This window comes from Phocoena sinus, chromosome 14 (assembly GCF_008692025.1).
Source record: "Phocoena sinus isolate mPhoSin1 chromosome 14, mPhoSin1.pri, whole genome shotgun sequence".
NCBI lineage: Eukaryota > Metazoa > Chordata > Mammalia > Artiodactyla > Phocoenidae > Phocoena > Phocoena sinus.
The window spans coordinates 71,478,571-71,496,159 of record NC_045776.1 but is presented as its reverse complement, the minus strand read 5'-3'; the positions used below and the strand labels follow the sequence as shown (position 1 = coordinate 71,496,159).

At 49.1% G+C, this 17,589-nt stretch overlaps 1 protein-coding gene across 2 annotated transcripts in view; it reads left to right on the top strand.

The window, feature by feature from the left end:
- Positions 1–7,281: 7,281 nt before the first annotated feature.
- Positions 7,282–17,589, top strand: part of LOC116739212 (transmembrane protein 119-like) — a 38,249-nt gene continuing 27,941 nt past the window's right edge. Inside the window, exon 1 of one of the 2 annotated variants that reach the window (XM_032603438.1) lies at positions 7,282–13,025. The gene's annotated coding sequence lies outside the window, so the exon portion shown is untranslated. The remainder of the gene's footprint in view (positions 13,026–17,589) is intronic. The other variant, XM_032603434.1, reaches the window with a different exon arrangement.

Below are 17,589 nucleotides of genomic sequence, written 5' to 3'. Positions count from 1 at the left end.
CCACTCCCGGGTTAGCTGGGACTTCTCTCCATTTCCATTTTCTCAGAGTGCATGCTTGAGGAACAAGATTTAAAGAGCCTCTGCTTTGGAAGGGCTGAGTGCCTGTGGTGGAACGGGAGTCGTGTCAGGCATTAGGACCACAGCGGGGACACTTGGCACGTGCTCTTGCTGGCGTGGGGACGGTTTGGGACTGGCTGGGAGCGTCTGTGCGCAGGGACCCAGGCTGAGGCAGAGCGTGGCGTCGGTGGGTTGGGCTGCATGGTCAAGCCATCCTCGTGTCTGAATAGAGAAGAAGGTACCGTGTTCTTTACCAGTCGTGGGATTGCCGTCTCCATGGTTTCAGGGCATCTGAATGTTTGGTGTGGTTTTGTGTGTGCGTGCGTGTGTGTTTTAAATATTAAAGTGGATAATGAGGTGTTAAGAAAACAATAACAGTGATTTATATTCAAACCTGTATGTGTTTCTTTATCAACATAATCTGCTGAGGACCTTCATTTTTAAGATTCAGAAGTGTTCTAAGGTTCAGACACCCAATTAATTAAGTGAACAAAATTGTTGATGGCGGTGAAACACCGTAGGGAATGCGGTTCGGAGAGAAGAGGAGGGTGAGGGCGAGTTATCCTGATCTTAGTGTGTAGTGTAGGCTTATTTAATGGACGGACTCCCTGCCAGTCTCAGTGGGCGCCTCAAGCTCTGTGGATTATTTTTCCTGTTTTGCCTTTTTTTTTTTTAAATCCGTGCTATCCCAGAGGAAAACCAGTGAATTACTCCTAGATCGGCTCTTATAGAGCGGCCATCGTATTCTGTCAAAACACTTGCTTCCATTTTCAAAGATAAAAAAAAAAAATCATTGGTTACCAAACGGTGTCCATGTTTATTTCACACGCCCACTGTCTTTGAGGCAGCACGCAGCTTGCTGCCTGACCCAGCGTCTCTGACTTGGTGGAACCACCCTCTCAGGGGGTAAGTACGGGGCACATGTGGGTGGGCCCCAGGTTCCGCAGGTGGAGTGGGGTCTATCCTGCCTCCAGCCTCTGCCAGGGGCGGTTCTGGGGCAGATAGCCTAGTCTGGATGAGCCCCAGATTGTGAAGGAGGGATGAGACTTGCGTAGAGTTCAAGTGAGAGGAATAGCCACGTCTGGCCACAAGGAGCCCACTGCACGGCCACCATGGGTCCCACGACAAGCTGATTCCCTGGGAATGGGGGCCTTGGAAAGCAGCTCTTTCTTCAGTAGGAAGCCCAGTACTCCTGGCTTAGCTGTGCTTTTTATTCCAGCAGAAGGTTTTCAAGGTCACTTGAATTTCTTGGCCCTCTCTCCTCTTCCCTTTTTGCACTGAAACATTGTCCCATGACATCTCAGTGATGGTAGCAAAGAATTTCCCTCCATTTGGTTTTTCTAAATGTCACTATGATGACTACTTGGCACAAAGCCTCCCGTCCTCAAACACCCTCTTCCTGAAGTTGCTATAGTCTGTGAGGAGAACGGCGGCCAGGGTCGTTGTCAGCCCGTCTGTGGTTGCAGGAAGTGGAAGTCGGCTGCTTCCGTCTGCAGCCCCTCCGTGCCCCCAGTCAGGGGGCAGATGCGTGGTGTGGGGCGTTTACGACCGACTGGTTTCTCACCTTGGCCGCCTTGCTCCTTTGCCAGAAGACCCAGGGTTACCACGTTAGCCCCAGACAGCCGGCCAGGCCCCGTCGAGGGAGAACTTCCGTTTTTTAAAGCCTACTTCCCTTGCTGTACTTGGTGTTCTGTGTCCAGAAGAATTTTGGTTGGCTCTTCAGAATCAGTTAACTCGAAGCAGCCCTTCCCTTTCTGCTGATAGCACATTCCCACGTCCTAAAGCCATCATTGGGTCACAGACCCGAGACGGTCAAGGACACACACCTCTCCTTCTGCAGGTGGGCAGCTGCACACTGCCCTTTGTTCCCTTTTCACATGAAAAATGTTTTTTCCTCCACTGCTGGAGGGAGCGTGTGTAAATTGGTACTCTTGCCGAGGGCAGGTTGACAGGGTAGATCAGGAGTTTTTGACGTTCTTACCTGTTAGCCCAGGATTTTCACCTCTGGGAATTTTGTCCCAAGGACAGTAGCGGGAGGCATGTTTAGGACCTGGAAGAGTGAAAATTAGTCCAGCAGACGGTGGCTCAGTTATTAACCACCCCGGAATAGATTGTTTTTGACAAACCCTTTTAGGGATACGTGCCTATACTGGTAATAATGAATATTTCTGTGTAGGGTAAAGACCACAAATGTTGCTATGTAGGGTAGCACTTGTGAGTAATTTTTCATTAATTGGATTTTTTCTGAATTTCTAAATTTCCTATAAATGTCTTTATTCCCAGAAAGAAGTTATTAAAAGTAATGTATGAGTGAGAAATTAATAGTACCTTAAAGCAGGCATCGTAAGTCAGTGGTGGGGAAGGAAGTGGTGGGACATTAAAGTCGCTCTGGGGGCAGGGACTCCTTAGCGCCTCCCAGCAACACCAGTGTCCGTGCTTAATGGGGTCAGTAGTTTTGTTTTCAAATTTAGAAGTAAAAATAAGTCCCTTTTTATCTAGACTTCAGACTGGCAATAGAATAAATCACAAGGGAAAAGATAGGTTGGCTGTGTAAAAATCGAATTACATATTCAATATGTCCAAAAAGCAAAGGCCACGGAAACCGGGAAATATGTTTCCAACCAATACAATATGGGGTAATATATTTTAGTATGCTTAATCCGAGTCCCAGCTGCCGCCTCTGTTTGAATGGGATGGTTTCACCTCCCTGGTGGAGTTCGTCCAATTTTAAGTCCGAGAGGGTCTTGATGTGCAGATAGCAGTGTTCTTTGTCCCGCCCCCAGGAATTTAGTCCACCAGCAACTGGTTTAACACAAACTTAGAAGTGGAAGGAGTTTGCTAGGAGACGCTAGTCATAGTGTGCTTGGGGCAAGTTCCTGGAATGGAAAAGTAGAGGGAGAGAAATTACTCCAGGTCCAAAGATCCTCAGGGGTCAGGTGGCTGCCAAGTTTGGTAGATGGGTTGCAACCTTGAGGAAGGTGAGTTGAGAGAGGCTGGTGGGCTCTTTGAGATTCAGTGTAGTTTCACGTTACTGCATGGAAATGAAACTGGGTGAGAAAGCTGATTTTCAGAGCCTGAGTTCATGAATGGGGGGCAGGGAGTGTTGGGGGGAGGAACCCAGCTCCCGTGAGGGGAGAGCAGTGCTGGTCCAGTTTCCCGGGGAGCTGGGTCAGACCGGAAGTTAATCCACTGAAGCACTCAGCTCAGGGGGTTGGGAAGCAGTTGAAAAGCAAGTGGACGGATCTCTTCTGCTACCAAAATCACTAGGTGCTGAGTTTTTTGTTGTTGTTGTTTTAATGGAGGCTTCCTCATGCTGATCTGAAAGACTCAATAAATATTTTTGGAAAGGATGATGTGGTGGGTTTGGAGCAGCCCTGGAGAGAAACGATTCAGACAAAGGCCCGGCAGACAGCTGTGGGTATAGGGAAAGCTTTGGGTTGAAAGAAACGGACAGTCATCAGTGTCTGAAAGGGGAAGAGCAAGGAGCTGGCCTGGTGTCGGGTGCTCTGCTTGAGGGCTTCAAACATAAAGTTAGTACCTTCCTCACCTTCACGGCCAACTAGTCCAGGTGATGCAGACCGATCACAGTGTGAACGGGTCACGCACAGAGTCCCGAGGCCCCTGAGGTGCTACAGCAGCTGAGGGGGCAGGGCAGCCTTCACCTTCTTCACAGCCCTGCTATCTTCTCATTACTCATTTCTAAACCACCCCTCCCCACCGTGGTTCCATTCATCTTGGCATTCACTGAGGAAATACGAGATTTTAAGGGGCCTGCAGAAAATTGAAGTGGAGCCAGTGACCAAGTGGCCCAGCCGGGAAACATTGTTTGGACTGAAGCTCAGTTCCCTGAAGGTCGAGAAATCAACCTTCAGGGTTTCAGCAACAAAATCCAAGCTTTGGAGCTCTAAGCGACAAAGTCTGAGAACTTGCCCCATACATAATAGGAAGTTGTTGCAGGTTCATTTCTGTGCCAAGATGCTATTTGGATTGTAGAAGGTAGACAAAGCACCTCCTGGTTAACGTACTGCCATTCTCAACTGCAGTTCCCAAAGTGACAAGCGAGTTCTTACTGCCCTGGCCAGTTTCTACCAGGGCAGTGGATTAAAATGTCACAAAAGACGGCAAGGTGGAGATCCCATATGGGCATCTGGGCACCTGCCAGAAACCCCCCCTTGTAGAGTGACCAGACTATTGTTTGAACAGCCTTGTAACTGGTTCCTCTACCTCTGCCCGCCTGTTCCCTTTTTTGCTTCCAGAGTGATGTTTTCTAGAACAGAATCTGTCAAGATCTCTGAGAGAGACACAAGTGGTTCCCCTCTTATCTCTAGCTCTTCAGCTTCCCCTAGGAGAGCCCCCTTGACTTGCCCCTTCCTCCCTCCCACCTGGTTCCTGTCTCCTCTCAGCCACTCGTGTTGGCTCCCGCTTCAAAATACATCCATATTCCAGCTACTTCTCACAGCGCTGCTGTAACCCTGCTAGTTCATGCCCCCATCATCTGTGAAATGAGCTGAGCTTCTTCTGTACTGTGTTCTCCAGAGAAACGGAGCTAATAAGATGTGTCCATATACATAGTGAGAGATTCATTATAAGAATGGGCTCGCATGATTATGGAGGCCACATTCCCATATCTCCAGTCAGCCAACTGGAGACCCAGTGTTTCAGTTTGAGTCCAAAGGCAGCAAAAAACCAAGCTCAGAGGCAGTCAGGCAAGGAGTTCCTGCTTACTGAGCCTTTCTGTTCTAGTCTGGTCTTCCACTGATTGGATGAGGCCCACCCACTCACTCACTGCTTTCCTCAGTCCACCAATTCAAATGTTCATCTCACCCAGAAACATCTTCACAGACACACCCAGAATAGTACTTGACCAAATTTCTAGGTACCCTGTGGCCCAGTCAAGTTGACACGTAAAAGTTAACCATCACATCTTCCAAACCAAGCTTCCTGTTGTCCCCTGCTTTAGTCTGTTCTCAACACAGCAGCCAGGGTAACCTCTTAAGGTATGAAGGCAGGGTTGGGTAAACAAAGGCCCACAGGCCAAATCCAGCCCACTGAAAGTTTCTGTACAGCCCACAAGCTAAGAAGAGCTTTTTTACATTTTGAAATGGCTGGGAAAAAACCCAGTGACAAGTAAAAATTACGTCAAATTCAAGTTTTAGTGTCCATAAATTTTATTGGAACATAGCCACGCCCATTTGTTTGAGCAGCATCTATGGCTGCTTTCACTCTACACCCTCAGAGTTGAGTAGTTAGAATGAAACCCAATGGTCACAAAGCCTGAAATATTTACAATCTGGCCCTTTAGGAAAAAGTTGGCTGACTCTTGTTTTTAGGCCCAAAACCCATTGGCTTTTCATCCCACTCAATAAGGGCTGTAAGATCCTCACAATAAGTTGAGGCTGGCCCTCGACTTCCTGACCTCGTCTCCTGATGTCCCCTTGTCACAAGGCCTCCTACCTCTGAGCTTTCACATGCGCTGTCCTCTCTGGACCACCCATCCTTCCCCCCACCCCCAGTGTCTGCAGGGCTCATAACACCTATCACCACCAGCTCTATCAACTCGTTGAGTTTCTGTCTCTCCCAAATTGAATGAGAACAGGACAGGAACTTGACTATGGTATTCCTAGATTCTGGCATATGGTGTTAATAAATACTTGTTGAATGAGTGAATTGAAAATATAGACAATATTATCTGAGATGGGGATACCTATTGGATTATCTGAGCAACAGTGCTTTGCTTCCAGATTATGACCCTCCCCTGACCACAGTCCACCCCAGGCTGGACCAGCAAGCCCACCACCTTCAGTGCCGGCAAATCTGAGTTCGCCTTTACAAAGGCCTGGGATTTGGGGGTGCAGGGAGCTAGCAGGCAGGACAGGTACACAGTGATGGAGAAAGCGCTCTGGGTCCCTTCTGCTCCCTAAGTCCATGCCCGAGATCCTGCTGCATGAGTTACCCCAGGAATCCTACTGCCACCTAAGCTGGTTTGAGTTGAGTTTGTCTGCAACCAAAACTCCTGCCTCATGCAGCTCTGTCTCCCTCATCAGAGCCCCTTGAGTTCCGAGGTCCAGAGTTCTTCATCTTTGTACCTTTAGGGCCAAGCCCAGGCTTGGGGTGGCTCCTTGGAGACGCTGATTTCTTCAGCTGCTGTGCTCCTTGGAAAACTCATGGAGTCTGGAGCACTTTAGATTTGACTGCCGTCTGGCCTTCTAGGTCTGGGACCAGCCCCTGCGCTGGCCACTGTCCACCCTAAGCTGACCCAGTGAGCCCTGGAGAGTCCCTGTCCACTCTGGAGGACTGGCTTACTTTGCAGGCTCCCATCCCAGCAGCCAGCTCCTGAGAGGCAGCCAGAATCAGGCTGAATGTGAACTCCTCAAAGTTCTGTTCCCATTTGAGAGGGGAATTGTTGTAGGAAGGGGGACCCCTTCCAGGGCCCAAGAGTGGACTCTTGTCTAACAGTCAGAAATGAATTGTCCGAGGAGGCACACGTGCTGACAAAGCAAGAGACTATTGGGAAGGGACGCCCAGGTGGAGAGCAGTAGGGTGAGGGAACCCAGGAGAACTGCTCTGCCACGTGGCTCGCGGTCTCGGGTTTAATGGTGATGGGGTTAGTTTCCGGGTCGTCTCTGGCCAATCATTCTGACTCATGGTCCTACCCGGTGGCACACGCGTCACTCAGCCAAGATAGATTCCAGCGAGAAGGATTCTGGGAGGTTGGTAGGGACATATGGACCGGCGTCTCCTGACCTTTTCCGAATTCTTCTGGTTGGTGGTAGCTTGTCAGTTCTGCATTCCTCACCAGGAGGTCCTGTTGCCAGGTAACTCATGCAAGTGGTTACTATTGGGCCTTGCCAGGGAGGGCAGTTTGGGTCATTGGTTCCCCTAACAGAACGACGTCCTGGCTGTGGCGGCGCCCAAAGCGGCCGTTTCCCCTTCGGACATTCAAATGAACCAGTGGCAGCCTGTGAGCCCTCCCTTGGGTCAAAGAGGGTGTGTGGGGAGGAAGAAGGGAAGGGCAGGCATTTGGGTTTGCTTCCCCTCTGCCTCTCCAGGGCTGGGCCTTTTATTAGAATATCACTGTTCTCCGTTTCATGAGACCTTTGCTTTCACTTGAACAAAGTGTCCTGTGGGTAAATTTGAAAACTGCTGCGCTGCCAGCACAGGCTTTGCGGTCTGGCCCACCTGGGCCCTTTCCTGAGCCCCAGCTTCCTAGGAGGCATGATGGCCACTTAGGAAGGCAGGCATGATTCTATAGGACGCCACCCCCGTTTTCCTGCAGTTTTTTCCATTTTCAGGGAAATGGGCATAGGGTCCTACAGGAAGTGGACATCTTGTGAGGGAGGGGCCCCGCGGGTCCCCAGCAAATTACAAAGATGATTGGATCTCAGCTACTCCTGGCCTGTCCTTGCCTATCCACATATTTCCAGAAGTCCACAAGTGTTTTTTTGTTTGTATGTTTTTTCTGGTTTTCCTCAATAACTGACCAGCTTAGGTCTGGTGAATACCACGATGGAGGTAAGCTCTGCTGGCTTTGGCCACCTGATGCTTGCTCTCTTTGTCTCTACGGTATTAAGTTTCATAAGGACGGTTTCCCACCGCACTCCACAACCAGAAACGACTAAGGAGCAACAACCAGATAGGCCTGTACAAGCAGAGCTGTACAGGCAGTGGTGAGGCCGTTGGGACTGGGTGCCCACCGTGAGGCTGTGACCGTCACCCTGTGGCAGCTGCAGCACTTTCGCCCGTCAGCTGACGGAAGCACGACCGCATTTAGCGCACAAATGATCATCTAGGAGGGTCCGAGTATAAGGAGGTTGTGGACTGTTTGGATATCAAATCCTTCGTCGTCCAGTTGGCGGCCCAAGGAGCCACGCCGTTCCCTTTAAGATGGGGCTGCTCCAGCAGTAACAGGCTTTAGTTAATGCCCAGGACCACATTTTCCCAAAAGGCCCATAAATGGGTCTTTGTTCCCAGGCTAGCCCACCACTGGACTCTGGTAGAGAAAGGAACTTAACACCCATTGGCTTCGCTGATTGTAATTCCTGCTCCACACCCCAGCTGCTCACTTCAGGTTAGAGGGTGGTGGGGAGCATTGCATCCCCTTGGACCAGTCATCGCAGGCAGGGCCAGCCAGGAAAAGTTGGAATTACTTACATATTTATTCAACAACCTTTTATCTGATTGAATGCAGGCTCTGTAATCAAACCCTGGTTCTGCCACTAACTAGCTGTGTGACCTTAGGCAAATGACTTAAATCTCTCTGGGCCTTGGTTTTTCTCATCTATAAAATGGGAATACTAATAGTACCTACCTCGTGGGGCAATTGTGACGATGAAACAAATTAGCATATATCAAGAGCCTAGGACACTCTCTGGCACAGAGGAGCACCTGATAAATGTTAGCAGTGTTTATTCCTATGTGCCAGGCTCTGTGCTTGGCCCAAGAGATGCCACAGTGAACAAAACAGACATGGTTTTCTCCTGGGGCTTCCGGGGAAATAGACATTTATTAGATAATCCCATGTACATTGGAGAGGGGCGCAGGGTTCTGAGATTGCAGAATGGGACAGGGTGGGCAGGACAGGCTTTTCCTGAGGAGGGGGCACATGAACTGGGTCTGAAGAGTGAGGAGGGGTTACCCAGGTGATGACCAGTAAAGACTGCTCCAGGCAGAAGGAACTGCGCATGCAAAGACCCTGTGTCGGGGGAAACATAAAAGGAGCTAGAAAAGAGCTGGAGCAGAGAACAAGGGGGCATGTGAATGAGATGAGGCCAGGGGTGAGGGGGGTGGTTAAGCATTGCCAGCCATGCTGGTGATTTGAGTCTTTATTCTAAAAACAATGGGGAGCCATTGAAACCTGCATAGGGAGAGAGTTCCTGCAGTTGGAGCAAAGAAGGGGCTTCTGCTCTTAAACATTGAGGAATGGCATCCTGAAACCTATGGCAAGTTTTGCTCTTGAGTTTTAGGGTAAATGGACTCAGGGGGTCAAAGAGGTGAGGCAGTTGCCCTCTGCATCTATTGGCAGCCCTACCTGTTTACTCTCAGGCCTTAACTGAGTCCTTACATTGTTTTGCACTAAGCATTCGAATCTCCATTTTCCAGATGAGCCAACCTCAGAGAGCTCAAGTGAATTCCCTAAAGCCACATAGAAAATGTGAAGCAAGGACCCAATTCTCCTGATTCTTAGGGCTGTGTTTTCTACCTGGCTGCATTCAGTGGCCCTACCTGGTAGCTTTTGGCCTGACCACTAACTAACCTGAAGGCCCCAAGAGGACAAGGACAGTGTGTGTCCTGCTTGTGGCTTATCCCAGTGCCTGGCGCTTGTCAGGGCTCAATAAATGTGCCCTGCACTGAGAAAGCCAGCAGTGTAGTCTTAAGGGGACCAGTGTTTCTTTCTGCCCATCAGTGGGGACCAGGTGGGTCCCTTTTCCAATCTGGTTCTCCTCATAGCCAGTGACTCCCATTTTTCTAGGCCAGGGGTCAGCAAACTGCAGCCTGTGAGACAAATTCACCTGTTTTTGTAAATGAATTCCACCTGTTTTTGTAAATAAAATTTTGTTGGGACACAGCCATGCTCATTCGTTTACATATGGACCACGGCTGTTTCCACGTTACAACTGCAGACTTGAATAGTTATTGACAGAGCCACAAAACTGAAAAGATTTGCTCTCTGGCCCTTTACAGAAAAAGCTCCCTGATTCTATTCTAGGGAATGCATTGTCCTCTTGAGAGTGTAGTCTGTGATATGAGCAGGTTCCTGAAACCCCTCCAGAGAATCTTCCACGGAGATCTTCCGTAGTCAGGCTGAGGAGCATTTGGAGAAGTGATATCGTTGGTCGCATCGCTGTGGCCGGGGGGCATTGGGAAACCATGGCTGGCAGCCCCACAAAACACAAGGTTAGGGGGTGGGAGGAGCTGTCCCCCAAAGACCCCATAAGGATAGAAACAGACAAAAGCAGCAGATTGTCTAGCCATCCTGAAATGTAGGGTGTCTGTAAAGTCCTCATAGAATTTAAAATCTGTTTCCTGATAATAAAGCTGACATATACATCATTATATACATTTTTCTATTTAAAATTATAGAAAAGGAAAATAGAAAGGGCCACTGTCATGCTTACAGGGCACTCTAAGCTTTTTTTTCAGTCCATCCTCTAAGCACCCACACCCCTGAAAGTATGCTGTTTATACATTCTTAGACCCCTGCTTTTTACACCTAACAAGGTGTGAGTGCTTTACAAGCATTCAGCATAAATGGGACTTTAACACCTGCGTCTTATCCCATTAAGGGACAGGTTTCCATTGCATGGGACTTGAATGTTTCTTCCCAGTGTTTCTTAGGTGGAATACCATTGCTTCAATCTTTGAAGGCATTCTGGAGTACTTTTCTGGGTTCCGTTTGTGGAAGTGGAAACCTGCTCACTTTGAATGCTTGCATCTTACAGGTGTTTATGTGCCACGAGGTGTGCTGTGCTTTCATGGTCTTCGCACAGGCACCAAGAACCAGTATCCTCTTAGCAATATTTCCTCCTCTACAAGGCAGATTTAGCGGCACAAGTCTTCCCTTGACATAGCTTTACCTGCTGCTAAGTTATTGCCTTCCCCCTTACATAGAGCACTTGCTGGTATAGAGAAGATTCACCAGCACTCAAGTACTCAGCCAGCACGATCCCAGGCCAGGGGTGGAGGTTGGGGGCTTTTTTCCGTCTCCCCGGACTCTGCCGCTGACTCTGTGTGATCTTGAGAAAGGCACAGCCTTGCTCTGAGCCTCAGCATCCCCACCTCCAAAGGCTGCCGTGAGCCTACGAGAGGATAGATGCACAGTGTCTGGCGCATAGCAGAGGCCAAGGAAATGTTAAGCGTTTGTATTACGAGGCTTTGCAGGTGAGGAAACTGAAGCTCCAGAGAAGTGACTTGCCTAGGTCACGCAGCTTGTAAAAGGCCAGTTACGAGGCCCCTGATCTTGAGAGTGGTCCCTTCCAGGGCACTGCTCCTGGCTGGTTCTCAAAGCTCACAGGGGCATAAGGGACTGGGGGCTGGACAGTGGCAGAATTAACTTTTCCCCAGGCTGTGCCCAAATCTTCTGAGAAGCAGCTTGTAGCTGCATGGGGGTCAGGGAGGAAAGGAGGCATCTGGGAGCTGCGGGGCTCTGCATCTGCTTGCTCTGGACTCCCTGGCCAGTACCCCACCCCAGTGCCGCAGGTGAAGCTAACAACCTCTGATACCCCATTCAGAATAGAACAAATGATCAGGTCCCCTGGCCCTGTGGCCTGGGAGGGGCTGGTCCCTGCTCTAGGACAGCCAACTCATCCCACTTTGCCTGGAGCTGACCCAGTTTTAGTACTGGAAGTCCCGTATCCCAGGAGCCCACTCAGTCCCAGGCGGGCCGGGATGGTCAGTCACGCTCTGTGTAGACTGTCAGCCCAGACAGTCTGGGTCTTGCCTGCTGCAAAGTCATGGCTGTTCCCCTCTCCACCCCGACAGGTGGGCGATTGGCCCGCTGGAAGTTCCTGTCAGAGCCGCCCTCATGCCCCTCTGACTTGGTCATCAGCATCCTCCCCAGTTCTTGGAGGACCTTCCATCTTTGGAGGTTTCCTATTTTATAGATAGAGAACTGGGACCTGGATGGGGGGAAGTCACCCCAGGGTCACACAGGTCCCTGATTCCTGGTCCGCTCGCTCTCCTTGACCGCTGCATCTTAGGGATCTTGCCATCGGCTTCACACCTGTGGGTCTGGTGATGGGCTGTTGTTCAGGATGCGCTGGGATTTGGGGTGGACATCCAGGGCAGATCCTAGCAGAGAGACTGTCCCGCCCCCAAAGTGCTTGTGAACCCAGGCTAGAAGAGAAGTACCTGGAATGCTTATGGTCGGGGAGTGGCCTTCCTCTCCTGGGTAAGGCTTTCAGAGTTTCTCAGCCCCTGCCCTGGAGGGCTGGCTACTCCCCCACCTGCTGGGGAGGAGCGGGAAGCTCTGAGTGTCTCCCTTTCTCTTTGGGGACTTCAGTTTCCCTGTCTGTACAGACTGAGTTTTGGGCCCCTTCCAGCTGTAGCTTCCTAAAGTGATCAAGGTTCTGTCATGTGAACAACCCACTGGGGCTCTGATTTTCAGTTTAAAACAACCTGTGTGCAAGGCAGGATGTGAACCTCTCTTTGCATGTGTCCTGAGCCCCACCTTGTACAAAGCCACTGGCCAGACACTGGGAGACAGCCCTCCCTCCTTGGCTTCCTTGAGAGTCTGTGCGTTCTCAGGCCTCCCAGTCGTGGCTCCTGCTCTACGCTCTCCTTGGGCTGCTGCTTTCCTCCTGGGCTGCCCGCCCAGCCCACCCCTGCTTGTCATCTCAAGGGCCACTTCTCCTTGGAAGAGTCTCCTGACAACTCCCCCCCGACCCAGGGTGGGTTAGGGGCCCCTCCCTGGCTCACCCCGGGGTGACGTGACCACACTGTGTCCTAACGGTCTGTTTACCTGTTTACTTGCTGGCTTCCCCACCATCCTCCTTTGCATCTGGTCACTCCCTCCCTTCCAGGATGGGTGCCCTCTCACCTCCACACTTCATCCCCATGGAGTAGTGCTGTGGCATTTCTTGCTGTGGCATTTCTCAGCTTGGGCCGCCCCCCTCCCCCACCAACTACCCCTCCCCTGCAAGTTTCCATGTGGTTCTAGGTGTTTTCATGGTTACAGGAACCCAAGAGTGGCCTCGGGCTCAGCAGGGCCCTTTCTCCTACTACACACCCAAGCTTGATCAATGTCCCCAAAGCTGCAACAAACAAGGAGGTGTGGGCCGTCACGTGGCCTTGAGTAACCACACTTTTGCTTCCTTCTTTTACACACGGCCGTTGGGGGTTGGAGCGGTCTGAGGCCACAGCAGAGGTGCCACAGCCGTGCTTGGCAGCACAGGCTGGGTCCTTGTTACTAAAGCAGAGAAGCCGCTTCTCCTGGGCCCACGAGGCAGCCATCTCATGCTCTGCTGAGCACGGTAAGTGCCAGCTTGCAAAAACCACAGGGAGTGGCTGGGTGGCAGGGTCTCCAGGGACCAGCAGACCTGCCTGACAGCCAAGGGCGGGCTGGGGGGCAACCCCGGGCAGAGCCTGAGCTGCAGCCCCTGGAAAGGACACCCCAAAGCCCTGGGCACTCGGGATTGAGGTCTGCCTGGAGTTGGTAGCCTTATTCTGCTGTTTCTTCCGGATCCTGCTCTGCCTTTCCTGTCAGGTTTGCCAGCAGCTGCCGGTTTAGGGGCTACTCTGAATTCACAAAACTGGAGAAATCAGGAGCATTTCCCTAAAAATCATCCTACTCCTTCGTTCATGGTTGGGAAGCCAAAGCCCAGAGAGGTGAAGGGATTTGCTCAGGCTATGGATCCATAAAAATAGTGTTTCCAAACTGTGTTCTTCACATTCTTATAGGATTGAGAAAATGATGCTTGTCCACAGCAAATTATTAAAATACTAGTTTTAAGATACTACTGCTAGCAAAGGAGAAAATAATAATGATTAGAATACTCTTATTACTTTTGTATCTGGGGTGCTTTAGGGGCATAAAAGAGAATGGTGGGGGGCTGGTAGCTAAAGCAGTGTCCCCTTACACACACACACACACACACACACACACACACACACACACACACACGCCCATAGACAAGGATCAGGGCAGGCAGGCTCTGGTCTCCTGGAATTCTTTTTTCCTCAGGAGGTGGCTCCCCAGCCCCCGGGCAGGCCACACCCTACGTGGTAGATGCCTCCCTCTCTGGGCTTGGCCAGCAGACGGGAGATTGAAACTCAATGGAATGGGCTGGGATGCCAGGCTGAGCATTCCCTGGGAACCTAGGCCTTCAGAGGGGCCAGGGAATCATCTGAGAACCCTGCCCCCTTTTTACAAATAAGAAAACCAAGGCTCAGAGGGGGGAAGCAGCAGCCCATGGCAGCATGGCTGGGAGGTGGCTGAGCTTGGACTTGTGGTGGCCCCATCTGGCTGCAGGACCCTCGTGGAGCCCACAAAGACCCAAGGCCTCTGTCTCTCAGTCTCCTTTGCTGAGCTGGAGCAGGAAGACAGTGGGGGTGGCCTCTGGCTAGAAGGAAATACGATTGTTACCTGTTGTACTTCTTGATGCAGGGTAGGCCACTAAGTCAAGAGACAGGGTGTTGGGGCAAGGAATAGTGACTTTATTTGGAAAGCCAGCAGACTGAGAAGATGGCCCACTAGTGTCCCAAAGAACCTTCTTACCTGAGTTAGAATTCAGGCTGCTTGTATACTAAAAGGGGAGGAGGTGTGGCTGGTTGTTGCAAACTTCTTGGTGCTGGAATCCTTTGTTCTTGCAGCTGTCCACATAGTTCTGGTTGCAATGTTCCTGTAAACCTCCAACAAGACGATTGTTATTTTCTGTTGTGCAACTTTTTAATCTCTATATGAATGGAAAAGTGTTATACCTTTAAAGGTCAAGCCCGGGAATATTTCAAGCTATAGATGACATTCTTTTACAAAGGTGCAGAGCCAGTAGGACTAAGCAGAGGCAACAGAGCACAAAGGTTAGAGCTAAAGGAATAGATCCAACATGGAGTCAGGCTTGTTCTTCTCTGTTACAATTTCCTATTGTCAATATCCATTCCACAATCTTGCAGGATAAGGGGCGACGACCACTCTGGCTACTTCCTGCTGAACGGGGGCAAGGAGGGGGTGATGGTGGAATGGAATTTATCAACTTGGAACTGGTAGTATTCCCGAGTCCTAGGCTGGGTATAAGCAGTTTGCATTATGAAGATACTGCTCCCCCTTTTTATGGCCCTGTCACAACACTTAGACAAGCACTTGAACATATATATAAACTCCAGCACTTGGGATGAGGGCACCTAGGCTGCTCTGCCCTGAGCTGTCTTTGCATATTTCCCCTGTTGGCCAAACAGATAGCTTTATTAAAGCATTTCCTTTCCAACAAGTACAAGTGAAATGGGAGAGTAAAGTCATTGTTACTTATCTGGTAGGATCTTAACAGCAACTTAAGATCTTCTGATGGCTTGCAAGTCCAAGTCTGCAGACCTACTGGCTACAGATTCTCCTGCCTGGGCAGACACCTATAATGGCCTACCACCCAATATTTCAAAAGGGCTTAATTTAAGCTTGCTTCTGGGAGCCGCTCTAATCTGTCGCAGGGCGACTGGCAAGGCCTTATCCCAAGGTAAATGAGTAGTTTCCAATCAATATGATACCTGTTGGGTTATACTTGTAGACAAAAGCAAGCCCATTGTCACTTTGGCATTAGGCAATCCAAACTGAGGAATAATTTACCTTTCCTGGGGCACCATCAGCCCACACTTCTCATCTTACCTTTCTGTAGACCTCAGGGGGATCAAGTTCTGTCTGTTTTTCTGAATTTTCTAGGAGAGCCCTCTGTAGGTGTTAAAGCATGTTCTGGTGGGACTCTGATATCAAGTTGTCCTGGTGAAAAAGTCACTTGAGCATTCAGTTTACAGAGGCAATCTTGGCCCAGGTTGGGGATAGGGCATTCAGGCATGTACAAGAAACTACGTTTTAATATCAGATCTCCTAATTGACACTCCAATGGTTTGAAATAAATTGTCAGCTCTGTACTTCCCCTGATACCCCAGTGACTGGGGTAGACTGGGATGTTCTCTGTGCCAACTTAGTGTTTAGCATGGAATACGTTACCCCTGTGTCTACCAGAAAGTCAATCAGTTTTCTTCCCACTGTCAATTTTACCTGGGGCTCCTGTGGGGATATTTGAATTGAGTGTCATAAATCCAGAGGAGCCCCTGGGTCTCTTCATTCATCATCTAAACATTCTTCCCTCTCTACATCTGAGAGGCCCCACTCCTTTCCTTTTTTAGCCCTCCTTTAAAAAAACAATTTTTTTTAATTGAAGTATAGTTGATTTACAATGTTGTGTTAGTTTCAGGTATACAGCACAGTGATTCAGTTATACATATATTTATATCTATTCTTTTTCAGATTCTTTTCCCTTATATGTTATTACAAAATAGTGAGTATAGTTCCCTGTGCTATACAATAGGTTCTTGTTTATCTATTTTATTTATAGTAGTGTGAATATGTTAATCCCAAAATCTTAATTTATCCCTCCCCCACCCCTTTCCCCTTTGGTAACCATAAATTTGTTTTCTATGTCTGTGGGTCTATTTTTGTTTTGTAAATAAGTTATTTTGTATCTTGTTTTTGAGATTCCACAAATAAATGATATCATATGATATTTGTCTTTCTCCGGCTTACTTCACTTCATATGATAATCTATAGTTCCATCCATGTTGCTGCAAATGGTATTATTTGGTTCTTTTTAGGGCTGAGTAGTATTCCATTATATATATATATATATATATATATATATATATACATATATATATATATATATACCACATCTTCTTTATCTATTCATCTGTTGTTGGACATGTACGTTGCTTCCACGTCTTTAGCCCTCTTGTTCTTTAATTGCAGGCATTCTCTCTCTCTCAGTGTCCTTTCTCTTTACAACAAGTGCATTGTTCTTTACCTAGTGCTGGCTTATCTTTCTCAGAGCCTCCTGTCTTCCAGGGATCCAATGCAACAATTAGAAAAGTACATTTCACCTTGTGCCTTCTTTTTCTGTTTGTGTTCTCTGCTGTTGAATTACCTTAAAAGCAAAGTCTACCAACTGAGAAAGATTCATTCCAAATGCACCATCTAATTTTTGTAACTTTCTCCTGATATCTGGGTCACTTTGCCTGCTAAAGTTCATGTTTATCTTTCTAGTATTTTTAGGGCCCTTGGGACTGGCATCAGTATAATGTCTGTAGATCTGATAAATCCTTTCCAAAAATTCAGAGTGGTCTTCATTTGATTTGCGCTGAATTTCTTGAATATTTTCAAACTCTTTTGTTTTGGGACCCCTTTTCGAAGCCCTGCCAAGATGCACTTAGGGCAGTGCTCTAAAAAGGGCATTGCTGCCTCACTGAGGATCCCAATTTGGTTCAGCTGTGGGTGCTGCCAGGTGGGCTTTGGGTGTACCATTTGGGTCCATTAGGTGGCGCTGGTACGCTTCTTCCCTGGCCTTATCAGTGACCATTCTCCTTTCATCTCCTGTAAGGATCACGTTAAGAAGAATGTGTATGTCTGTCCAGGAAGGGTGATGGGTGGCAAAAATGGAAGCAAACAATTCTGTCATTCGGAAAGGATTCCCCCTATAAGGAGGATTGTCCAATTAAACAAGTCCAGGGTTGACAAGGGACTGTGCATCCATAGAAACCCAGCCAGGTGGCCATTTTCATTTATGCCCCCCTACGGGATAATTGCCCTGCTCTGGGATGGCTCCCAGTCCAAATTGGGTGCCCTGTTGGGTCTTAGATGGTGATACCAGATAAGGTCCCTGTGCCCAGGAAAATAATTGATCCCTATAAGGAGAGGGAGCCGGTCTGACCACTACCTGAGCCCCGGGGTTGGGAACTGGGGCTGGAGCAAGAAGAATGGGAGGCAGTGGAAGAGGTGGAGGTACTGGCATAGTGGCTGGAGTGGCTGGGACCCAGCTCAGCCAGGGGAGCGTT